This window comes from Dasypus novemcinctus, chromosome 22 (genome assembly GCF_030445035.2).
Source record: "Dasypus novemcinctus isolate mDasNov1 chromosome 22, mDasNov1.1.hap2, whole genome shotgun sequence".
Classification (NCBI taxonomy): Eukaryota; Metazoa; Chordata; class Mammalia; order Cingulata; family Dasypodidae; genus Dasypus; species Dasypus novemcinctus.
Genome location: NC_080694.1, coordinates 54,608,081 through 54,635,491, shown reverse-complemented (window position 1 = coordinate 54,635,491; position 27,411 = coordinate 54,608,081). Strand labels below are relative to the sequence as shown.

Genomic DNA, 27,411 nt, shown 5'->3' with positions numbered 1-27,411 from the left:
CCCCATTAGAAATGCTGGAAAAATAAAGGTCTGAAAACAGGAATGAAGGCTGTGTCTATATGGTTTTAGGCAATGTGTAATCTTTGTAGGTTGCTAACTAAAGAGGTATTTATAAATATCAGTAGAAATAAGGTAAACAAAGCCAGGGCCAACATTTACACTTCTATCACTCACTACAATTTGGACTGAGAATTCACAAATTTAACAGCTAGCTAACTACTGACAAACACAACTAACTAGTGACCTTCCACCTGCCAAATGCTTACTAACAAATTAATTTCTCCACTTTTCTTAACTGATATAAACAGTTACACAGCACCAATTTACCTTTCCTTACCTGTTAATACATACAGAATGTAAATACCCAAGCAGTATTTTGATTTTAATGTAAAAGCAATCTTTCAGGATAATTTTATGAAAAACTAACATAAATTTTAACAAAAAAATTATAAATTAGTCTATGATAATTTTTGGAGGAAAGGGTTGTAGATTGTATAACTTTTCAGAGCATGCAGATATAACCCTAAGGCGTCAACTATATTTTTCAAAAAGCTACTTTAAAATATGCATTCTTTTGTGAAAAACCTAGAGAGTTCAACCAGTCCCAATATATCACATTCACTTCCATTGTCGGCAAAGCGACATTAACGCAGGCTATGCCTTGACTTTCCTTGTTGAAAACCGAGTCCAAATGACTTTTCCTAATGAAGAAAACATGAAAACAATATAAATGAATGTTCTCAGCCACACAGCGCTCTTCCACTGGCAGCAGCAAAATGGAGAGAAAGATCTGGGGTGATACTGACCAACACACCAGGGTTCTAAGCCAAGGGATGCCACATTAACTTGTGTGACCTTGGGCAAGTGATTTAAACTCTCCCTGTAACTGTTTCCTTTTTTTAAAAAAAAAACAAAAACCTTTTTTAATTCAACAAATGTTTACTGAATATTTACTCTGCTCTATTCTGCATTGTAAGATGAAAATGGCCTCTTAAACAAGGCAAGTAAGGTCACTGATTTCATTAAGAAGACAGGACAGGTATTTGGACAATAGTTGCAATCATGAAGAGTACCTTGAGAGGGGAAAGTAGGGGAGCTGCAGGAGCATATAACAAGGGAACCTCATCTGAGGGGTCAGGAGCGAGGGCCAGAAATCGGACATGTAATGTAAAACCGGGGGGTAAATGGGAGGAAGCTGCTGAAATTAAAGGGGATAGTGTTCTAGACACAGGGAAAATAAAAGGGGGCAAGGCAGTTGAGGCTCATGGTGTGCTCAAGGAGCACAGGGTGTGCAGACTGGAGAAGGGCAGTGGCAAGACCAAGGCTAGAGCCACAGGTAAGGGTCCCACCCAGCAGAGACCTACAACCGAGTTAGGGGAACTTGGACTTTATTGGAAGGACAAGATGAAGCCATCCGAAGATTTAAACACAATTATTAGAGTTGTATTCTTGAAGGGAAGTCTAGCTGAAGAGTAAAGCATGCCTTAGAGGAGGTAAACTGGATGCAGGGACATTAGTTAGGGGACTGCAGATTATCCAAACAAGACATAGATCAGGCCTGTGGCTGAGAGACAATTAAGAAGGGGGGAGATCTGTGAGAGATTAAGGAGAAAAGGACTGGAAAAATTTATAACAGATTATGTATGAGGGGATAAGGAAAGCAAGAGAAAAAGATTCTCCAGCTGTAAAGCAAGGATATTAATGTCTACCAGGTATTGTGTGACTAACAAGGTAAAAGTGACAACATATATTGAACACCTCTGATACCGCCTGGTTCAAAATAAACATTCCACAAGAGAAAATGGCTGTTTTTATAGTGCCACCAAACTTCATGCTTCTCCTGAATAATATAAGCTGGATTTTTTTTTCTGGGTCAAATCCAGATATTCTTGGACAGACAATAAAATATTTTTATTGGAGAATATATCTAATTCAGTTTGGCATGAGTTCTAATTTAAGTTTTAAGAACAATGAAGGCCATAAGTCTGCATTCTTGTCCAAGAAGTCTGTTTTTACTGCGATGGACTGAATTCACAGTGGAACACTCTGGAACTAAGTAAAATCTCCAGGCTTTGCCTCCGAAAGTGGTCAGGACAGAGTTCTCAGGGGCTACAGAACTGGGGTAGAACCATGCACAAGAGGCACACTGAGTAGGCACTTCTTCTGATGGTCACAAATGACATTTCTGGAGGGCAGCACAGGGAAAAGGGCAGCAGTGCTGCACTGACACAGGAGAGCCTGGCCGGTTTGTTTTGTGAGGGATACAGATCCTCAGACCACCAAGAACGAGGGTGGACCTTGCTGCACGTTGACACCCTTACTTTATGCTTCACATCCACAAGGACACTGTGAATCAAAGAACAGGCATTGAATAGGCATTTTCTAAATGAATAAGATCTGCATATTATTATACAAAATTGTTATTTTCTCTCTGAATATTCTATGGCACCATACAATTGAGTCACCTCTTACTCAACAATTATGTTAGTGGGGGGAAAAATTGCACGGTGTCAAAGTTCCTTTTGAACATTCCTTAAAATGCCCCTGAAGAACAGTATACAGTTTGTACATATTTTACTGTCTTGCAATAAGGCTCACACAGTCATCTTTTCTCCCAGCATTGGAACAAACTGCTGTTTCTCCAGTTGAGAAATCAAATGAAACACCAGGTCTGCATTTAGCCACTGTAGGGTAAAAACATATTTTTTTGTTTATTTTCTGCTTTTTCTTTTAAGCACCTGTAGTTAAGTTAAAGGCATACAACTCCACTGTTCACAACAGAAAATTACTCTTTTACTCAATTTTCAAAACTGAAATTTACTTAAAGTTCTACTCTGATTATTGAAACTTTCAAGAACAATTGGAACGTGCATTATCTAAATTAAATAGTGAATTAGGTAGTCTTTTCCACCCGTATTTTTAGAAACAATAAAGTAACATTAACCAAAACTACTTATGTTTTAATGAACTGGAATCCTAAATGTGCAGGAGACAAAAAAACTTTCCTCACCTATAATGTACATATAAATCCAAATTGTTCATGAAGTCACCTCATTACAATTCCCTCACAGATTCCCATTTAATTTTAGAACTGGAAGTTCAAGATTACATAGCATGCCAGCTATCTTCTCTTCATCCTCCAGATCCACTCTCCAGCCACCCTATTCTCTCTCCCCTGAGGCTAAGGAGAAGGGGCCATGGCAACAGGGCCCCTTGTCCTCTGCCTTTGATTGGGTTTGGTCCAATGAGGAGCCTTAGTATGACAGAAGAGAAGAGAATTTGGTCAATGCATTTATTCCCACTCCCTCCTATGAAGTGTGCCCCAAGCACAAATCACTGTTCCTTCAAGATTTCCTCATCTACAAAACTCACTCTCTTCAGGCACTAGATTCTTCTTCCCTCTCACCCCTTTGGACATAGGGTGGTAATAGCTGATCTAATACTGTCCCATTCCCACATTTCTGTAAACACACACTCTTGAAACACTGGATTTTGAGTGTGACATCTGTTTTCTGTTTGGACCCTGAATGATACAATTTAATTTTTCAGATGAAAAAACTGAAACTAAGAAAAGTTTAGTGGCTTGCCCAAGGTAGCACAACTACCTAGCCAGTAAACAAATGGCAGAGTAGGAGTACACCAAAACATTTGGATGTAAGAGAAACTTCTCTGAAATTAGACAAAATGGTAGAGCTACTCATTGGATCACATAATTGGGATGTTCAAGAAGAGATGAGATGTGGAGGCATTTTGGGACTTGGAGTTGTCCTAAATGATATTGCAGGGACAGATGCTAAACATTATATATTCTGCCATAACCCACTGAACAGACTGGCGGAGAGTGTAAAATACAATGTAAACCATAATCCACACAGTGTAGCAGTACTCCAAAATGTATTCATCAAATGCAATGAATGTGCCACAATGATGAAAGAGGTTGTTGATGTGGGAGGAGGGGGGGTGGTATGTGGGAACCGCTTGTATTTTTTAATGTAACGTTTTTTGTAATCTATGTACCTTATAAAAAAGACAATTTAATTTTTTAAAAAAGTGATTTTGAGCATGGGTAGATGCAAGAGCCTGTCCTTCTTTTCATCAAGAATGTGTCTTTCCTCTATCCCTCCACTTTGCTTTACTCTCCATTGTTGACTAATTCATTTTCAGGTAGTCTGTCCCTACATGATAGAGAACATAACTACTAGAAGTTTGTAAGATTTACTCTTCCAACTGATTCTAGCAAGACTTTTAAGATGATTATAACTGAGTTGGCATTAGTCATATGACTACCCATCAACTAATGACCGAATTCTAACTGGTCAGATTAAGAACACTGGCCATCCCTGGAGTTGGATAATAGGGCCAGCCCCCTCCAAACGACATGGGCAGAGGTAGGGCCTCAATGACTTCTGAAAGAAAAAGAGAGGAACTTTTCTCAGCAGTAGGGACAATGGAAATGTTGGACAGGCAGAGAGAACCAGGGCAGTGTAACACAGAAGCAAAAATGGATACAATTACTGTGAGCCTGTGAAACACACCCAAACCAAATAACACTCACCAAGGCCAACCTTGTTTCACAGAAGCAAAATAAAATGATCAAACTACACACATCCACAATTGACATCTGTGTGGTTGTTATAAATTACAGAGCCTGTTCATGTACATTATCTCATTTAACTTAGTTTTTTCAGTTAGGAATTCTGAATCCCTTGCCTCTGGCTTCTTTTCCAAGATCAAATGTTTATGAATTTCAAGACTCCAGAGAATATTTTTAAATGTTTCAATTGTGTTCACATGTAGTTAAGAAAATATAGTAGAAACAGAAAAAAAGATCCCATGGTTATCAGTTTTATTGTGCTGAGACTCTTTGGAAATTCAGCCAGAAACCCATCAAGATATATTTCTGGGCCAAAGGCCAAAGTTCCTCTATTGGTCATGTCTTCTTTTCTCCAATCTGCATTTTACCCAGGACCCAGGGGTCACTTCACTACTAAAAATACAGCTTCCCACCCCCTTTAAAAACAACAGAACCAAGACTTTTACCACAATGTTGCAGAAAAGCATGGGATAAGTGTGCTCACTTATTCATAAATGTGGGTTTACTATAAAATCTCAAACAAATGATCAAGGAGGCAAGGCTGGCAAACTCTTTTTCCAGCTTTGAAGCAAACGGTGGGTTTGCACAGGTGGAAGTCAGTGATCACCCAGCACAGGAAGAAGCCCCATGATGAAGCATTTAGCAAGGCAGGGAACAGTAACAAACTGTGTGTGTGTGTGTGTGTGTGTGTGTGTATGTGTGTGTACACAATTTCGGGACTTTAAAAAAATCTGTGAGCTAGGACAATGATGACTATTTTAAAATTTCCTTCAACTAACAAATGATTTAAGAGGAAGAAGCACTGAGTCAACTCTCTGTAATTCAGAGTCATATCACAGGATTTTTAAAAATATGCTTTCTAAAAAGCAGTGGCATCTACTTTTTTAAGTCTGCCCAGCAGACTTCAGGGCAGACAGGGTTTATGTGGTGCTGTAAATAAGAAAAACTGAAGTTATTTCTGTCAAAACTCAAAAATACTTTGATAGCATTTGACGTGAGAGTCAAGTGAAAATACCTACTCTCTGGAGGAAAAGTCTGCAAGGACTAGAGATGAACACCCTCTTGGGCCAAAAAAGGAGGAGCAAGTGAAAAGTGACTTTCGGGTCAGGGGTTTCTGTCTGAACATCACCTCAACAATGCTTAAGGGCATCTTTCTTTCTTTCCTACCAATTGCAAAATGGTAGAAAAGAAAGCGGCCCAAGTCTCTGCCTATTTACACCAATCAGTTACTGAGTCTTATAAGAAGAAACCAACCCAGGGAATATAATTTCATTTTGTAAAGAGCTGGATTTTTGTAGTTTATAAGCTGCATTTGGGGGATTTCTCTGAGATAAAGTCAGAGGAAACTGACAAAAATCTTTGATGCATTCCTGGAGTTTACATTGAATGAGATGCAGTCTGGTTATCAAGATTCAAATCAAAGAGGAGTCAGATCTTGGATCAGTTTGAACAAATATCTGAGTGCATCACAACAGGTCAACCTGGTGTTCCCCAGTTTTCTAAACAAATAACTGTTGAGTATCATTTAAAATCCACTGCTCAAATAGTGTTAATCTCAGTCTCACATATGAACTTTGACATGTTAACACTAGATTTGGAAAAGGTTTCAACTGAATAAGTTTAACAGAGATTAATAAGCAAAATAAGAGCTAGTTTTATGAAAGGGTCAACACTGCCTCGCCTAACCTTGGACATGACATCCAACAGGCTAAAGCAAGGTTAAAAAACAGGGCAGATGTCAAGATTCAATCTCTGGATCTCTTTTGTATTTTACATTCTGAACCAATGGAATGCCATGATAATTTAGCTATTACAGTTCACCATCACCATTTCAGGAAAGAAACACAGAGGGGGAAAAGGCTTTTTTATAAAGCCTTCTATCACAATATGGTTAATATTTACTTTTCAGCATATCAGGTAACACATACATGATACAGGCGTCAACAAAGTATTAATATTATACAGTAAATAGTTACATGCAAAAATGCATAAATAACACTACTTATCCTAATGATATCATACAACGTGTTTAACATGGAGGGAAAAAAAGTCCTACCCCAAAATGGTTGTGTAACGTAAACTAGGGACATATCCAAATTATAACTAGAAGAGTGACCGACAGCCATACAATGCATCCTTAACAAATACTGCAACTACTAACAATGGAAAATACCTACAGTACGTACCAATTTTCTGGGCAAAAAAAATAACCTAAAGGTTAATTCATGTTAGCTCTGTGTTTCTCATTTTATGGTCTCTCCTAAAACGCTACTGCTCCGATAAAGTGTCAATAATTTGCATTCCAAAAGGGTGGGGTGGAAAAAAGCCTGCACTCTGGTAACCTAAGTGAACAAGATTATCACAGGTGCAGGCAATTAATAAGCAGATTGCCCTGCGCCCCAGGGCCCTTGGGGACCCGTCAAAAGGCAGAAAAGAGACATTCGAGATCTCAACTCAGTTACAAGCAGAATTAAGTAGAGAAAACTTATGCACCCTGTTCTCATTTTCTCAATTTTCTTTTGAAATTGAGAACACACATAGGATTCACTTTGAAGTTAGGGTTGCCTGAATATGATATTATTGATTTCCATAACATGTTTTTTGCTCTGCAATGCGGATGTGCATTTTTCAAACATATTACACAAGGCTTTGATCTAATTTGTTCCACCAGAACACTGTATAGAGGCTGAAAACCATTTCTATATAAGGGTTTGCTGTGCTGAGGGGAAGACTGCTCTGGCTTGAAAGAGGTTGGAAATACCCCATCTGAAAGCTCTTTTCAGTCCTCCCCAGCCTAAACATTTTACTGAGAGGGGTCAAAGGTCACCAACTGTCAAAACAAAACCAAAATTGCACAGTGCTCCTGCAAGGAAGCTAAGCAGAAGGGAAACTCAGAGTTCACCAACCGGGCTCCTTAAGGCAGCATGGAACAAACAGTAAAACTGCCATTAAAAAGTAACAGGTATATTCTTCTAAATCCTACGAGTTTTACAACTTGTCCGGTAAGTTTGAAAGACTAGCCACTTAGGTATCAATACAGAGACTGAGTTGAACTAATCTAGAGAGGGGAATGGGGGGACCCGTCCAAATTTAGCTGTCAAAGCAACCAGCCTGCAAACTCCAAAGCACCAGATGGTTTCATAAACATGAAGGTTCATAAATCTTCCTTTAAAGTTTCCAATTTCAAAAAGAGCTTGTTTTCATTGTGGGATGGGGACTGGTGGAAATTTTTGCCATTGGGTATCTGACCCAGAAACCCTAAGAGTCTTTTAAGCTTTCTTGATGGAAACACCCCAGAACAATCTAGCAAGCTCAAAGCATCATATCATCAACCAGCCCAGTCACTGTAGAGAAAAGACCTGAGCTTCTATATTTTCATCTTGACTGTCTTGTCACAGCTTAAAGAAGTTCTGAGAGGTAAAACCTTGCAGGACAGAGCCCATTACAAGTTTTTTTGTTGTTGTTCATTTCTTTGTTTGTTTTTGAGGTACCAGGCCCGGGGATTGAACCTGGGACCTTGTATGCAGGAGGCTGGCACTCAACCACTAAGCTATATCAGCTTCCCTGAGTTGCTCCCTTGTGTGTTTGTTCATTGTTTTTTCTTTGCTGTTTGCTTGTAGTTTTGCTTGTTGTTGTGCTCATTGTTTTTTGCTAGTTGTTTTACTTACTGTTTTGCTTGTTCTTTGTTTACTTTAGCGGGCACTAGGAACTGAACACAAGACCTCCTATGTGGGAGGTAGATGCCCATCTGCTCCCATCATTTTGTTTTTAACAAAACACAACACTTCAAGATTGTATATCATACTTAGCAGTGATCAGAAAAATGGGGGGAAATGACTTCTCTGTGGCCTACGTGAATGTTACATCTTCAACTTTTTGTGAACCAATTTGTCCCTACATTCTCAATAAAGCTGAGTGTTTGAGCTCACATCCTTCCACACTTACACAGTGGAAGAGGGTCTACACTTCAGTGGAGGAGCACAGAGAGTTGGAAATAAGGGAGAAGAGCAAAGAGCAAATGGCAGCCACAATGATTTTGGGAAAATGGCTCATTTGGTTTATAAGGGCCTGAGTGTGCACTCAGCATGCTATACATTTGTATATCAACAGTCACAATGGGATTTGCTATCTATCCAACCAGCAAAGAATCTGCAAAAAAAACCCAGGATGCTTGATGCTGATATGCAAATCAGTGAAACAGAAAAAGGAATCTCTTCTAGGCAGATACATTGCTTTGCAGTGGAAATATATAAAAATTGCATTATTTTATGCTCTTCTTCTCTGACTCTTCTTCATCTCCTGTCAGAATACCTTCACCCTGCTCCCAGAACTACTCCCTCCTTGCCTCAGAGTATAAACACGCCATCTCCCAGGTTATCACAAGGTTCTGGGAAGGACCAAATAAAAGGCAATCTGGATATGAAAGTGCTTTGTACATAAGGAAGCATTATATTAACATTAGTTGAGCATTAATGTAAATACTGAAATGTACAGAAGATAGAGTAAAAGGAAAGATACCTGAGAAATATTAATGCTTAAGATGGTTTTTCTTAAGGAAATTGAGGTTCGAGGTCACTTAATAAACTACCTTTAAGCTTAGTAAAGTTTACTACAGTAAGGAGGTTCTCAAGCTATGTGGAGAATAGGAGAAAAAAAAATACATGAGGTGAGTTCAAGATTCAAGGTCTATGTAATGAGAAATTCCAGCAATCTGGATTTATTAAGCATGGAGATGGATGAATCACTGAAAGAGACTGTCTTCTGAGCTTCCCAGGGATTGTAGAAGGGGCCGAATGGTCACTGTCTGACACGGCTCATTCTTTGTCCAAAAAAAGGAATGAGAGATTAGGTCACCGCAAGCATCTTTTCCACCTCCAAAATACTCAAAGTATTATTTTCTTTAAAAAACCATGTGAAGGGAAATGGACTTTGGCCCAGTGGTTAGGGCGTCCATCTACTACATGGGAGGCCCGCGGTTCAAGCCCCGGGCCTCCTTGACCCATGTGGAGCTGGCCCATGCGCAGTGCTGATGCGTGCAAGGAGTGCCATGCCACACAGGGGTGTCCCCCGCGTAGGGGAGCCCCACGCGCAAGAAGTGCACCCCGTAAGGAAAGCCGCCCAGCCCGAAAGAAAGTGCAGCCTGCCCAGGAATGGCACTGCCCACACTTCCCATGCCGCTGACGACAACAGAAGCAGACAAAGAAACAAGACGCAGCAAATGGACACAGAGAACAGACAACCGGGAGAGGGGAGGGGAATTAAATAAATAAAAATAAATCTTTAAAAAAAATAAAAATAAAAAAAATTAAAAACCATGTGGAGTCCTTATAACTTTAAAAAATATATAAAATAAAACCTCCTAATGGGAAAAGCCACTTTAAAAGTCCATCCATTGTGCTGACATACGATAAAGATATTTGAAAAATAAAACGTGCTCCCAAGCTGATGCTTTAGCAGCAGCCATTTCAGACTAGACTCCTGTTAGCCAGACCCTCCAAGGGGTACACATGGAGGTGGAGAGAGCAACATGACAGCAAGGATGGCTGTGTTTGCAGCACCTTCAGCACCTGAGGTGTCCAGGAAGGCCCTTTCACCCACATGAAAAATGCCTGTCCTTTGGGGCCCAGTGGCCATCAACATAGCCGCAGGTCTATCAGGCTCAAGCTCATGGCGTGCTTGTCAGAAGATCCCTCAATGACACTTCATGTGTCTTTTCACTTCTTTCTTTACATATATATATATATATATTTTTTTTTTTTTTCCTCTTAACTTCAAGGTTTTGTGGTATGGTGGTTTCACTTTTCTCATTCGTATTTTACTCTGAAAAGATGGGAATGAAGGCAGCAACAAAATTTAACTGGAGTCTCCAGGCAAAACCGTCGGGCCATATTTAGTTCTGTGCCGAGACCTATAACTACCCAGCTCCACCGTGGGATCTGAGGTCGGTACCAAGACCAAGTGTGCGCGCATATGTACGTACGTGGTATGCACAGACGCACGCACAACTTCCACTGCTGCTCAAGCAGCTTGAAAAATCCCGTATACATGCCCTCTACTCCTGACAGGAAACCAAGCCCCTCCCTCAACACCTCCACAGTCTTTTTGCTGAGGGAGGGTGGCTCTTTTCTACACAAGCTGCTTCAAACGATAAGGGACCTGACACCTCCGAGGACCAGGCACCCAATTACACGGATGACCATTACTGTGGAGGCGGCCTTTGACTGCTCCTAAAAGGGATGGCGCCGACAAAGATATTAGAAAAGCGGAAAGCAGAATCCCCCCAAAACTGAAGCAAATTGCCAGGGACAGACTTTTCACCCACGGTAAACTACTTAAATCATTTACGCTTTTGCTTATGTGGTACTTAAACCATTGAATAACTTTCCAGTTCTGCCTCTCTCAGAAAATACTGCCAAAAACGCGTTTCTTTTTTCCCTCCCCAAATGCCAACACAAAAATACCTAAAGTCAAAAATCACAACTAGTAGGAAGATCAAGAGTGTTGATAAGTCTGAAGTTTCACCTGCAGATGACAGGCATGGCCAGCTCCTCCTTCCAAAGCAACAAAGGACCTTCAGGCCTGCCTGGCGCTGCTTTCTCTAATCTCCTGCCATCTGCTCAGTGCTTGCCGTCCATGGTGTACGCCCTCCACTCAGCAGCAATCGGCCCACAGTGAGCTATAGCGTTTGACCACAAAATAGCCCCAAAGTAGGCAAAAAAACCATTCACATAGTCATGAATGAGGCATTTGAAGAAAAAAAAAAAAAAAAGAATAAGAATTTCAAAATTTAATAATCCATTTGTTACCTAAAGTCTATTTCAAAACTGAACACTATCGTCAGGAAAAACAAGCTGGGGGACCTCAACAACGTGTGGATAGATAACTCTGTGGAGGGACTTTATTATTACTGTTAAATATTTTTCTTTCAATTCTCAGACACATCAGGTTAATGATACATTGTGAGGATTAACACCAAGGTAGAAACACATGGTATCGCAATTATAGTGGGCAGAGAAAGACAAAAACAGACAGGAAAAGAGAGACAGGAAATGGAGCTACAGAGCAGTAGCAGTGGGGTCAAGGCGAGGAGCGGCAGAGACTAGAGGCAAAGCAGAAATGGGAAAAGCTTCCAACAAGCTGGAACTGAGGCACCAGTTTAGGCTATACTCCAAAAACGGCACCGTAGGGAAGCTAGGTTGACAAAAGGTCTGATGAAGTCACCAGGTGAAATTTAGATGAGAAAGAGAAGCACAGTAGGGTATAATAAATACTGAAATTCAGAAGTAGAAGCATTCGAAACCAAGGACGCTAATGCAAATCAGGAAAATCAAAGAGCAAATAGGCCTGAAAAGTCAACCATTGAGAGCAGCTTGGTAGTCAGACTAGAATGTGAAAGAATAGAGAAACCAGAGAGGAAAGCCAAAACACAAAGGTTTATGCAAACCATAGGAACCAAAAGTTGCCCAGGAGCGAGGGTTCCAGACTCAGTAAACCAGAGAACGAAAGAGAGGCCCCAGCAGCCAAAAGCAAGAGACTCTGAGGCAGGTTTCATTTCTGTGGGCTTCTTCCGGGAGCGACACCGAATGTGAGGCTTGGGCACTGCAGCACACGCCAAGGGAAAGCAGACAGGTTATATCCTATTAACACAAAGAAAATAGTGTCTGTCATCTAGGTTTCTCACTACCTATGAAGATAACGCATAATTATCCACTGATTTTTGAGGCCTTCCATTTATAGTTTAGATATATATATAGTTTATATATAAACTATACCTAAAGACCCTCTTAGGTAATACACTGGATATACGTATACTTCATTTGATCACAAAATAACATTTTAATAGAACAAAATCATACATTTCCTGATCTACCCAGGAATGATTGATGACACTAGGACTTAGGATATTCTGCTACATATAAAACCTAACTCAGTTAAGGCACAAAGTGCTATGTAGAGAAATAAATGTATATTTATGCACAGCAGAAATATATATGCACAAACATATCTATGCTCTATACACTATCACACCCTTTTACCTGCTACGATGCTCTCAGTGGAGAAATAGAGTCACACACTTCTCCAATTCGTTCCTTCTTGTGGTGCAGAAGTCGAGAGAGGTTCAATTATTTACGTATAGGAAGGCCGGGACTCAGGAATAATTTTGGGCAAGGAAAAATGATTTATTTATGACATGCCTAGCTCAGAGCTTCTCATTCCAAAATCTGAGCCCAAACAAGATATTTTAGTTCTTTTTATACAGAGGAAGGGCCAAATGGTTCTTTGTTTCAGTGCTCAGTAGGCTTGAATTAGCATATATCTTCCACATCCTGTAGCAGTGGGCTTCATACATTCTAGCATGTACTTTTATACATGGACTTCATAAATTCTAGATAAGCTTTTAGCACATTGGTTTGCATTTTCCCTGCATATTTAAAGTTCATCAAGTTTGCATTGCTTAACTGTTTCTCCAGGACTGGAGTTGTTGTCATAGTTACCGAGGGCAGGGCTGCAGTTCTCACTGTCCCAAGTGCACAGCTCAGAAAACATACTGCTCAGGTTATCTACGAAAATATGATATGAACAGCCCCCCACCCATAGCCTGCATCATTTCTCCCCTTATGCCGAGGCTGAACTTGCTAAGCTTTAGCATAATTACTATTGGAGGTATGAGGTGGGTGGCTGTTTGATTGATTACTCCACTTATCAATTTTCAGTGAGGACCTCAAGACAAAGTTCCTGGGTAGCATCCAGGGTTTATCCTGGGTAGCATCCAGGGTTTATCCTGTTTTTAGAAGAAATTTTCGTCCTGGACAGTAGAATCCTGGGGCGGGACCCCCTGCAGTCATCCTGGGGCCACCGGCGCTCACCTGGATTTCCAGTCAGGCTCCACATCCATCTATTAATTTTATTTTACCCTTAAAGAGTTTGCACCTTTAATCTTAAAGGGGTGCTGAAGGGAGATGATCTCTTTTCTGCAACTACTTCCTGCTGGCCATGAGTTGTAGTCATTACTTAACAAGGTGTAAAAACTTTATTTTATTTTGACTGGAGGAAGATGGATCTCGCATTCTGTACGAAGCTTGATGACGTTTTCATATGGTTAATAAGATGTTCGTTCTGAAAGAAACAAACTTAATTAAAATTTTGGAATACCTGCTTTTAAAAGAGGATATTGGATTAAAGAGGTAGACAAGGTAAGGTGCCTATAAAGATGGCATCTTTTTTTTAAAGTTGGTAGGAACTATATATATATATATATATTTTTTAAGTTATTTACTTTCAGAGAGAAATTAAAACAGATACTTAGCTTTGTTTTGAAGATGCATTTAAGGCTGTTTAATGATTGGCACTCATGTGCTCTGTCAGATGCTCCTGGTGAACTGGCAACTTTTGGGTTGGTTTCATTCAAGATTAGTGCACCAAGTTGGAAATTTTCTTAGTTTTAGCTATGGGAGCTATCACAACCACAGAATAAAGTTTTTTTTACACTTCGGTTTTAATTGTACAATTTCTGGTAATTTTGACTGTTCAATAGGTGACCTATTATTAGCAAGCAAGTCTCATTTTTGCTACACAGGGGAATAGAGTAGAATAGTAGGTTGGCTGAGCCTGGCACCAATTAACCAGCTACCTGCAAGATACTGGTGGCCCCATTGTTTTTTAGCTAAGACTGCCACTTTATTTTATAGACATATTTATTAACTATTTAGAAAATGAATTTACCAGAATTTAACATGTCTAATATACTTTTGTACCTGATCCAGAATAGAAAAGATAACATTATAATTATTAGGCATATATTTAGTACAGGAAAAAAGTACAGTACTTAATATTAATTAATGTATTACTTAATGCATAAGGATTCTGAGTTGAAATTAATAGTTTTAAGTTTAAGGTTTGTAATACTTTACATGTTATCTCTCCATGGGAGCAGGCCATAATGCCAATTGTGTTTAAGTTTTACTTATAGTACCCTGTTAATCACGGCTCCACTTAGGATGTTCTTCACACAGTGAGCAAGTCACAGCATTGTTGATCCTAGAGAGAGTTTCCAGTATTCTACCAGCCTGGTACATAGTGCTTTCTGGCACTTGGAACAGTGCCAGTCTGGAGGCGATATCCATTGTACACTTGGCTGTACCGAGTCATCATTGGCTGCTGCAGGAGCTTGAAACTGCAATGTAGTTTCTATCAACTTCAGGAGCATAACCAGAGACTGATATAGCAAATATTTCTATTTGAGGGGTCAGTGACCAGCCTAGCCAATAACTCACATGGAGAGGCAACCTGCAATGTATTCAAGGCCTGGTATGAATACACAAGAGAGTTTGACAATGTTAAAGTTTATTCCTTGTTTTTATATATTTTAAACATTTTAATGAACACATCATATATCAAATGGCTGTGCTTACTTATACAATTTTACCATGGAGATAATAGTAGGCATTTTACTTTAGTAATAGAGGGAAAAGAAAAAAAAAAACAGTTTTTCATTGTTAAAATGAAAATGGAAGATTCCCAATAGAATCAAGATAATTTTTCATTACTATTTACTTAAATATGCACCTTGTGGTGACTTTCAGACAGGTTTTATTACCACAAAGTTACTTTTTGCCATCAATACCAATCCAGGTTTTCGAGTTAACAATGACTTCAAGAACTAGAACCATTTAAATGTTCCAGTTTGGAAGACGTTTTTACAAACTTTTTACAATTAATCACAACCACATAGGCTATTTAAATAAAATTATTAAATTACAATTACCAACCAAATAAGTTTATTCATTTAAAAGAGCATATCTACAATTTTCTTTAGCTTAATTTCATGAACATGAACTTATAATTTTTATTACTTTAAAGATTTTGTACATATAATGTTAATTTATTTAATGGGCATTTTATAAACAAAGGGAGATTACACCCAAGCTAAATAAAATTGAAAACATTATAGTTTATGCAAGGAATGTTCTCTTTCCTTTCTTTACAGGAAGCTAAAACCTCTTTCTCTGTTTAAGTTCTAAAACTATGAATAATTTCAAAAGCATTCTGAATACTAGGTTCTGAAATAGAATTGCATAATTCATTTAATCATAATTTAGGAAGACCTTTCCATAGCTTTTATGGACTTTTTTTTACTTATTGAAATTTGGTAATAAAATTATTAATCCCCTTTATTTTAAGGCTGTTAAAAGGCTTAAACTGGGGAATTAGAGGGCAAACTGATTCTTAATTCCCTAGCCTAGAAGACAGTTTGAATTTGCCACACCTAGCCCCTCCCTCAAAGCTCTTGACAAGAGAAGACCCTTTCCCAATAATTTCTATATGACCTTTTCATCCTGCTTAGCCTAATTGGGCTCCAGGAATATTTATCCACATATATAACTGCATATTTAATTTTTGACAATTTGAATAGAGCTCTTTTAAGAATTTTCATTTATTAATTTGATATTATTATCCCAGTGTATGAAGATATACGCTGAGCAAATAGGCAGGCACGAATACAGTTAGACGCAGAAACACAACTCATTGATGTTACTTATAGTATGAATTATTTTATATACCGTTTAGTTTAATTTGGGTTCTAGAAATATATATTACTTACATAACTACATATTTAACCCCAACAATTGAGCAAATAGGCAGACATGAATAGTTTAACATGGAAACATAACTTAGTTACTTAAAACTTTCATTTCTTACAAAATAAGTGTGACTGCAAAACATTTGAAAAGGCTCCTGAAAGTTTTTCTTAATTTGCACTATGACCATGCAGTTTTGCACATGAATTTTGTTACTTAATTAATGGCTTGTCACCAAAATGTTCCCAATGCTTTAATACAATTTTCCTTTGTTTCAGAACCTTATATTTTACTTTGACTTCAGTAGAATTTTGGATGAGCAAGGCTTATTCTATGTATATTCACCAAAGCTATCAAAGGCTCAGGGAAACTGGTTTCTCTCATGAATTGCAACTCTTAGGAACCCTGACAGTCAAGGCAGAAGGTCTCCTTTACTTATTTATTTATTTTTTTGGTCCTTGATATGAAAAAATTCCAGTGGATGTTTAACCTCGAGGGTTAAGAATTCTACCAGGCAGCAATTTAGTTCACACTAGGAATCATGAGGGAAAGCAGAGTTACTAATACCAGTAGGACAGGAGACAGGGATGTCTCACGTATGCTTTTCCCTGGGCTATAGGGGCAGAAGCTGTTATGAAATAACCATAAGCAAAGGCAAGGAGTGAGCCTAGGTTTGAAGTGACCATAAACGAAGGTAAGGTTGGTTTAGAATTTACACTTAAAATAATAGGTTCAGGCTAAATTCACCCAGTTATAATTTTAGTAATTATTTTTCCACTGTTTTGTAATAGAAATGCATCTATAAATTATCTTAACTCTTAGTTACAGCTTTCATTAAGTTTTTTTTTTATTGACTTTGTAATAATATTACATTAAAAATATATATATATGAGGTCCCATTCAACCCCACCAACCCCACCCCACCTCTCCCCCCCCAGCAACACTCATTCCCATCATCATGATACATCCATTGCATTTGGTAAGTACGTCTCTGGTCAATGGTCCACATCATGGCCCATACTCTCCCCCATTCCATCCAGTGGGCCCTGTGAGGATTTACAATGTCCGGTGATTGCCCCTGAAGCCCCATCCAGGGCAGCTCCATGTCCCAAAGATGCCTCCACCTCTCATCTCTTTCTGCCTTTCCCCATACCCATCAGCCACCATGTCCGCTTTTCCCAATCCAATGCCACCTTTTCTATGTGGACATTGGATTGGTTGTGTCCATTGCACCTCTATGTCAAGAGGAGGCTCAGATTCCACATGGATGCTGGATGCAATCCTCCCACTTTCAGTTGTAATCACTCTAGGCTCCATGGTGTGGTGGTTGTCCTTCTTCAACTCCATCTTAGCTGAGTGTGGTGAGTCCAATAAATCAGATTGTAGGTGCTGGAGTCTGTTGAGGCTCAGGACCTGGCTATCACATTGTCAGTCTGAGATTCAAATCCCCTAAATATATCTTTTTTTTTTCTTTTTTCCCATTTTTATTATCTTTTTAAAAAAAGATACATAGATCACACAAAATATTACATTAAAAAATAAAGAGGTTCCCATATACCTCACTCCCCACACCCCCCACTCCTCCCACATCAACAGCTTCTTTCATTAGTGTGGTACATTCCCCTAAATATATCTTAAACCCCAACACTAACTGCAACTCCAGCATTAGCATGAAAGTCTTATGAAGAGAGATCCCATCTGAGTCCAGCTTTCATTAAGTTTTAACCTTAAGGTGAATTGGATACCTTTATTAATTAAGTTACAAGAATTTTATTAGTAACAATCCTGTGAAGTTCTGCCTTTTCCTAGTAAGGGAACAAATTCTCATCTGCGAGTTATGCATTTAATTCACCAGCAAGAGAGTATTGGCGTTTAAAGATTCATTTTTAAACTACCTTTTACCATGAATTCTTAGGCACCACCAACTGACAAAAGCCAAATACAGATTTTAAAGTGGAGGTGTAGGGAAACGGACTTTGGCCCAGTGGTTAGGGCGTCCGTCTACCATATGGGAGGTCCGCGGTTCAAACCCCGGGCCTCCTTGACCCGTGTGGAGCTGGCCATGCGCAGTGCTGATGTGCGCAAGGAGTGCCGTGCCACGCAAGGGTGTCCCCCGCGTGGGGGAGCCCCACGCGCAAGGAGTGCGCCCGTGAGGAGAGCCGCCCAGCGTGAAAAGAAAGAGCAGCCTGCCAAGGAATGGCGCCGCCCACACTTCCCGTGCCGCTGACGACAACAGAAGCGGACAAAGAAACAAGATGACAACAGAAGCGGACAAAGAAACAAGACGCAGCAAATAGACACCAAGAACAGACAACCAGGGGAGGGGGGGAAATTAAATAAATAAATAAATCTTTAAAAAAAAAAAAAAAAAAAAAAAAAAATAAAGTGGAGGTGTATCCCTTTTTTTCCTCTGTAGTTTTACAACCCTGATGTTCCCAGCCAGACCATTAAAAAGGTTATCAAGTGATTAGAGGTCCATTGTTTTCAAGCAATAGCCTCCCTTCTTCAGACAAATTTACAGTTCTAAAAGATTTTAAAGCATTTTGCATAGACTCACAGAGAGATTCGGCAAAGCAGAACCTGGGCAGGATGCAAATTTATTCTGGCCTTTGACACCTTAGGGAAGGAACTTTATTGCATTTGTTTTGATCCTGCTGTGCATCCCCTTCACCTCCCTCTTCCAGGCAGCCAGGTGCATAGCGATTAAATAGGAATGTGGCTTATGAATAGAAGGTGTAGACTCACTAGAAAGGGGCAAGCTGCTCCCCCCTTTCCAGGTCTCCACTAAAATGATTTGATTTCAAATTCGGCACCTTTCCCAGGGACCCCCTGTCCAGGCAGGGCTATGATTCAAGTTACTGGCTCCACCAGCCACCCTGACTGGGCCGGCTCCAACAAACTCAGGGGCATGATGCAGACACAGACACAGATTACAACCCCTGAGTTCCTGCAGATGGGACAGACCCAGAGAGGCAAGACAGCAGAGCATACGCACACACTCTCACGCCGCGGTTTTGCCTCACAAGCTATAATCAATTCATTCCTCCGCCAACGGCAAGGGAGGGTGCCAGCTCAACCAAATTCCACCACTCCACACAACCACACAACTCCAACACCAGCATTGAGCTGACTCAGACAGAAGCACAAAACTCATTAATCTGACCCACAACTTCTCTCTCTATATATATATATATTCTTCAGCCCAGCTGCCCCCACAGCCATTACAAACTTTAGAAAGAGAACACTTAACATCTGATATAAAGCGAATTCATTCACAGTTCAGCACCATAACAAAAGATTCCAGCTAGACCTTTTTCATTGTTCAACTTTACACCCAGACCAAGCTCCACTAGAAAAGCCAATTCATTTTCCTATAACCAAGTTTTCCAAAATCCAGACCAATTTCTAAGACATTAGGACCCGAACCTATAAACATCCTTTCTTATTATAATCAAGCCTCCACTCTTTTCAGCAGAGACAAAAGCAGTACCAAATTCTCACATGCAGTTAGACAAACCCAAAACACCAGGCTTTTTTCCTTTTTTCTCCTTTTTCCAGACCTAGAGAGAATGGCTTCCCCCCAAATTTCTGGAGGTGCTGGGGTTCTCTCGGGAGTTGATCGGCCTCCCACCCTAGCAATTAAAGCTAGGGTTCTCCTGACTATGCTCCTATGGGGAGTCTTACCTTCTTCCATGTTTGAAGTTTTCTCATTCCCGGAATTTTTCTTTCAGACCTTCCATGCGCTCAATTTTTGTCGGGAAGATTCCGGTGGAGCCCACATCTTTTCTGAATTAAATTTAATCCAGGGGCACCCAGATTGGTGTTCATCTGAGTCCTCCTGGCTTTCTCGGGGACTGGAAGGATAGTGAAATGCTACTTTCTCTGGTCTTCATTTGCAAATCCTGGGACAGCCCCCAAAAATGTTGTAGAAGTCGAGAGAGGCTCAATTATTTATGTATAGAAAGGCCAGGACTCAGGAATAATTTTGGGCAAGGGAAAATGATTTATTTATTTGGAGCTTCTCATTCCAAAATCCAAGCCCCCAACAAGATTTTCGAGTTCCTTTTATACAGAGGAAGGGCCAAATGGTTCTTTGTTTCAGTGCTCAATAGGCTTGAATTAGCATATATCTTCCACATCCTAGGTAAGCTTTTAGCATGGACTTCACGCATTCTAGATAAGCTTTTAACACATTTGGTTTGCATTTTTCCTGAATATTTAAAGTTCATAGAGTTTGCATTGCTTAACTGTTTCGCCGGGACTGGAGTTGTTGTCATAGTTAACAAGGGCAGGGCTGCAGTTCTCACTGTCCCAAATGCACCACACAGAAAACATACCACTCAGGTCATCTATGAAAATATGAACAGTCTCCCACCCATAGCTTACGTCAGTAGGCCATTTGTTTTGTTTTCATCACCTAAATATAAATAACAATTTTGTTCTTAAATATCATACCAATTTCCAATTTACTGAAAGCAGAGAAAAACTGGCAAATGTTGATATTTTATCCTTAATTACCCTTCTTTTTATATAGTAGAAAAACAATCACGTTCAGATCTCATTCAGGATGATAAAATCTCTCTCATTCATTGGTCTTTGCCTACACTAAAACTTCTTCACTGCATTCTTGAATGATGCTTATTTAAAAGAACACTAGCTACATTATAGTTCTGCCATAAAATCAAGTTCTTGGTACATATTTTTTTCTAGCTTCAAGGCAAAAAAGTATACTGAGATTTATTAAAACTGGTGACAGCATGGAAATTAGAGATGAATGTGACAGGATGTGCAGTTATGTTTGTATATTTTCTTCTCAGAGACATTTAAAATACAGATATTAAAAATTCGTATATTTAAAAATAAATAAGGATGTTATAACACTTTAAAGAAGGACATTTACCTTCTGATTTTTTTAAATAAAAAGTGAGAAAACACTTTTGTAAAATAATATTGGGCATTATTTTTTATTCAACTGAAAAAAACCTATTTTTACATGGAAAAGAACATAATTTATCTTATAACCATGGGAATGTTTATATTGTTCAATGTAGAATGTCAAAATATTTGTGTTTTTGGATTTCCAAAGGCACTTTATTTTAATTATTCTCAAATTTACATGAACTTGAATTTCCTACCATATACTATCATTATGCTGATAACAGCTATGATGGGGGGGAGGGGAAAGGGAGAGAGAGAGAAAGACAGATTGAAGTGGGGTAAGGGTGGGAAGGAAAAGATTACAGAAGGGAGAGAAGAAAACCTACTTGAATACATGGCAAGCAACTCCAGAATCTGGGATTTTCTAGAGGAGAGCCAACAATATGAAGAGAGGAATGGCATGAATGTATTTCCTGTATTCTAGGGATTTTAGCCTAAGAACAGACCACAGTAATGCCATGTTGAGTGGCAAAAACTCTAATACAAACCCAAGTTATTCTGGGCAACAGTAGTCACTGGGAAGTGAGAGGAGAATCCTGGAAAGCAAAGAGCAAGACAGAGAGCACCCCAGATTTGGATATAAACTCTGTGCAAATTTCTGGCTGACCCCTGTGTGTGTGTAGCAGATTCCAAGCAGCACAGCCAAGGATTAAAGAAGAGAACTAATATTTAAGAGTTTGAAGTTTGAATTTTACCAAGTTTATTGCTAGCTAAAACAAACACATCAATCACAATGACAAGAGCGTAATCCAAAATTACCTGACATATGATAAAAGAGGGAAACAGTCCTCATTAACAGAGTTCAACCTTGAGATGACTGAGCTGTCAGACAAAGCAGACAAGAATTTAAAAACAATCATTATACCAATGATCAATAATAGGAAGGAAAATATTGTCAAAATAAATGAAAAAGTAGGAATCTCAGCAGGGAAACGTAATTCAAAAAATAAATGAAAATTCCACAAAAATACAGTCTCTAAATTAAAACAAAAAACACAAAAACTGAATGGGCTTACTAGCAGAATGGGGATAACATAGAAAAGAGTAGGCAAATATGAAGACACAGCAATAGAAATGAATCAATCTGAAGAACAAATTTTAAAATTTGAATAAAAATGAACAGAACCTCAGGGATTTATGGACAGTACAAAAAGGTCTATATACATATAATTGGAATCCCAGAAGGAAAAGAAAGAATGAGGCAAAAATATTTGAATGAACAGCAACCAGAAAGATAGCACATTTGCAGAAAATAAATTTAAAAATATAAGAAGCTCAATGCCACCAAAGAATTTTTATAAAGCCAAAGAAAATCATGCATAGGTACATAATAGTCAAACTCCTAAGAAGCAAAGATAGGAAAAAATCCTGAAAACATCAAGAAGAGAAACTAAATTGCACAGGGAGGAACAATGGTTACTTAACAAATGATATCATCAAAAACAATGGATGCCAGAAGACACGGGACTGGCATATCCAAGTTGTGCTGAAGACAGATCTAGTGTAGCTCAGTAGGTAAGTGGCTGCTTTGCATGTAAGAGGTCCTGGGTTCAATCCCCAGTACTCCCTTAAAAATGTTTTTTGCTGAAGAGAAAAAACAATGATCTAAGAACCTTAAGCTAGTGAAGCAATCCCTCAAAAATAAAGGCAAAATAAAGACATTTTCAGATTAACAAAAAATGAGAGTATGTGTCACCAGCAAACCTGCCCATAAAAATTGCTAAGATTATCCCAAATGTATATTCTGATATTCAAAGTACATTCTAAACATTACTGATACAATGTCAAATCAATCCTGTTCCAAATGAGTTAGCTGGCCTACCTGACTTCATGATAGCTTGGCAGGGTTAACTAGAACTGGCAGTCGCTGGCCAGGGCTGGTTCACAGATGCAGCACATGAAGCAGGGAACATGGTGGAATCCGAAACTTTCACAAACCATGACAAATCTTACTCATCAAATGTGGCAATAAAGTAACTATTTTGTCACAATCATGTAAGTACAGTGCCAGTAAAGCAATAAATGGAGGCAATGATATAATTTAATATAATTCAAAGAGCCTTTTCTTTAGTCAATGATTTGTGCATATATATGTAACTCCTTAACAAACAATGACAGACAATTTGAGGAATAAGTATACATCTTCATCCTAAATCCTGGAGCTGACTCCCATATAGCCCTTTCTGAAAAGATAAGGCTTAAAATAAAAACATGGAACTTGGGATTGTAATGAAAGCAAAACGATTTTAATGTCATCCTTTATTAACTTTGCTAAAATCTATTAAAGGGAGAATACATTACAAAATACCATTTTTAGTTTTATGTTTAGGATGATAAAAGTTTCTTATGCTTGGAATGCCACGGAAGTAAACTACAAGGAAATATATGAGAGATTTTTTTGACAATGACAAACCCATGACATCTCACAGAGCATTTGGTCTGAACCTTGGAAAACTGGCTGCTTAGGGTAGAGGAAGAGAAAATGAGCAGGAAAGCTGCAAAGGTGGGCTGCGGTTATTAACTGCAAATATATTCATTAAGGATTTGGCCAGATAGGAAGGTATATTCCACTTTTAATGAATTTTTTAAATATGCAAATATTCTGCAGGTGTGCATTTTTAATTTAATTAACCTTTGAAGCAGTGGTTATTAGTGGAAATGTGTGTGGGTGATAAAATGTTATCTGTACCATATTTTTTCACCTTTTATGTTATATAAATATTACAAGGAATTTTTAAATCCATTAAAAGCTGGTTCATTTCCACTTTCATATCCTTGACCTTCCTGCAGCATCACTGGAAGCATCAATGGAATCACTTTTTTTGTGATATTTATTCTGAGTTGTTTTGCTAGAAATGGCTCATAAGATGGGACTATTACATGCAATTTTTTTTTTAAGATTTATTTTTTATTTTTATTTCTCTCCCCTTCCCCACCTTACCCCCAGCTGTTTGCTCTCTGTGTTCATGCACTGTGTGTGCTTCTGTGTCCACTTGTATTCTTGTCAGCGGCACCAGGAATCTGTGTTTCTTTTTGTTGCGTCACCTTGCTGCATCAGCTCTCTGTGCGTGGGCTGCCATTCCCAGGCAGGCTGCACTTTTTTTGCACTGAGCAGCGCTCCTTACAGGGTGCACTCCCTGCGAGTGGGACTTCCCTACGCAGGGGACACCCCTGCGTGGCAGAGCACTCCTTGTGTGCATCAGTACTGCGTGTGGGCCAGCTCCACACGGGTCAAGGAGGCCCGGGGTTTGAACCTTGCACCTCCCATGTGGTAGGTGGACACCCTATCCATTGAGTCAAATCTACTTCCCTACATACAATTTTTAAAGATATTTTTTCTATAAATTTTAAAGTACTGATAAGGAATTAAACTATATTTTGCCTGTAATGTATTTTGGTGATATATGTTGAGAATTGTGACAATTTTCTGAGTAATTCCACACAGACAATACACAACTACTGATACACACACACATGCAAGCTGAGTAAAAGTGACAAAGAATTTTTTTAAGTTAAAATATTCACATACTATTGACAAAATATACCCATCAGTTTATATGACATATGATTCTGAGCAGAATATAAAAAAGGGTCCTCACTCTTTTAGTCATTAGAGCACTGAGGTATTTGAAAAGTGAAAATTATTAATGATTTCACCAACTGTTGCTTAGAGTCTATGAAGACTACCACATAATTTGTTTTTAACTCATTTGCTTAGATAAACACAAAAATTTAAAAGGTGCTAAAAAATAACAGGCGGCGGACTTGGCCCAGTGGTTAGGGCATCCATCTGCCACATGGGAGGTCCGCAGTTCAAATCCCGGGCCTCCTTGACCCGTGTGGAGCTGGCCCATGTGCAGTGCTGATGCGCACAAGGAGTGCCCTGCCACACAGGGGTGTCCCCACGTGGGGAAGCCCCACGCGCAAGGAGTGTGCCCCGTAAGGAGAGCCGGCCAGCGTGAAAGCAAGTTCAGCCTGCCCAAGAATGGTGCCGCACACACGGAGAGCTGACACAACAAGATGACGCAACAACAACAAAAAAGGAAACACAGATTCCCGTGCCACTGACAACAATAGAGGCAGACAAAGAAGATGCAGCAAACAGACACAGAGAACAGACAACCGGGGTGGGGGGGGGAAGGGTAGAGAAATAAATAAATAAATAAATAAATAAATAAGCCTTTAAAAAAAACAATAATTAAAAAATAACAGATCCAAAACAGAGCTACACAAGCAAAAAGCAATGCATATCTGCTGAAATTACTTGAAAAAATAATAAGGAAAATACCACTCTCTTTTGACACTTTAAAGTTCTCTTTAGATTGAATCATATGAATAATTATTTCATTTCCAAATTTCATTTAGGCAGTCAAGAGTTTAAAATAATTCATTACTTCACATACCTATATATTTTTTTTATCTTAAATGATAAAATGTGTTCTTATATATCTGACATGACCTTAAAGCAAGGATAATGCTTTCTATAAGCCAAACATGAAAACATTCTCACAATTTCAGAGCTGCTCCCAACATATGCAGCTATGATTTTAATTTATCCCAATGAACATTACCTTGTTTTCAGATAGAGTTGAAGACCAAAGTATTTGGCTCTAAGTAAAGACCATCTCTTATTCTGTAATATTTCCAGAATTTTCAACTTATATCCATTCTCTTTCTTTCTGAAATTAATGGCCCTTTCTGTAAGCCACACACTTTTCTCTTCTATTAAGTTAATCTTATAAAAGATGAGTATAAAATGGCTTATAGAAGAGAGAACATTCAAATGCCACAAGTAATAGTGATACAGATATTGCTTCTCCCAAGTAGTTGACAGATAACCTTTGATTTTTTTTATCTGTAAGAATTCTTTGGCTTTCATTCTACTAATGATGTAGAAGTGACAAGTGATAAAGTTAAATGAAAATTCTATGGCATATACAAGATTCATACTAGTGAAAGAATTCTTAAAAGATCAAAATGGTAGATAAACACCAATTCAAAGAAAAAAAATTTAATAGCTCTTCACTCCTTAATCACACAACTCCTTAAGAAATATTCTAACATTATTTTTATTACATGATTTTTAATCACACTTAAATTCTCCTTGACATGGTAATGTTTTCTTAAAGTTCCCACTGTTTAAAACATCCCATTTCTCTGTACTCCCTCTTTGGGAATCCAATTACCTTGGCATTTTTCATTGAAATAATAATGCGTTTCTCGATGTGTCTTCAAAGTCACATCACCAATGCTTACTAGGAGCTGCACAAAAAGCTCAGGGAGCAAATGAGTGTGCGTATGTAAGACAAGAAGAAATAGTACCAGTCTGGCAGGCAAAAAGAGCTGGCATTCCAGCGATATTTGTCAATAATTAAGTATGTTTACCTCATTTTCTTCACTTGTAAAATGTAATATTTGGTTAAACTAACTCTGACTCCCAAATACTATGACTGAGACAAATGAGAGATGGTTCAGAAGTTGTTCTTCAGGATAATTCATCTTCCTGGATGAAAACCAGCTTGAAACTGAAGTGGACACAGTCAGGAGAAAATGGAAGAGAAGCTATTATAAATACCCAGGTCAAGATAACCTGGATAGAAGAGGAAAGAGAATTTTAGGGCGGTTATGAAGGCAGAATAATTGCGACACAGCAACTGCCTGAGTGTGATGCGAGGGAGCCGAAGGAAAGGAAGTAAACATGCTCTGGGATATTCGCGGTTTGAGAGAAAAGATGAAGAGCTAAGGATTTTCTTTTAATAATTCAGCATACCTTGGGACACATGGGTTGAAATGTCTAGCTCAGAAGAGAAGTCAGGGCAAGATAAAAAAAACATTGGGGTCAACTTCATGGAGATGACAGGTAAAGGAGTGACTTTGAGTAAGACCGCCGAAGGGAGAGTACAGAGCTGAATGCCAAAGAAGTTAACACAGATCAGAATTTGGTGTTATAGTTTGAACAGCTGAATAATAATCGGTGACCACTAAGAGAAAAACATAAAACAAACTGAACAACTTGCACAATCTGACTGCTAGGTATTCTAATTTTTTAGAAAAGTGTTACAATCCCATTATGGCCACATATGTCATTTATTGCCGATGCTTCACGGGTGCTTGAAATAAGCACACACACATATCCTCTCCTATGCTTGTGCCTGGGTTAATTTTTCCTCACATTTTCTTACTAGATATTTTAAGTTTTTGAAGCTATTACTGAGGGCCTAAAAGATTGTTAACAGCTATGCCCCCATTGTTGCTCGTCTGTGACATCAGAAAGCTGGCCTCCTTTGACACGTTTGGCCT

At 38.8% G+C, this 27,411-nt stretch overlaps 1 long non-coding RNA gene across 1 annotated transcript in view; it reads right to left on the bottom strand.

Annotated features, from left to right (window-relative positions):
* Positions 1 to 11,464: 11,464 nt before the first annotated feature.
* Positions 11,465 to 27,411, bottom strand: part of LOC111765012 (uncharacterized) — a 73,682-nt gene continuing 57,735 nt past the window's right edge. The window contains exons 6-7 of the long non-coding RNA XR_011647061.1: positions 12,631 to 13,711; positions 11,465 to 12,231 (exon numbers count right to left, since the gene is read on the bottom strand). This is a non-coding gene — a long non-coding RNA (uncharacterized lncRNA). The remainder of the gene's footprint in view (positions 12,232 to 12,630; positions 13,712 to 27,411) is intronic.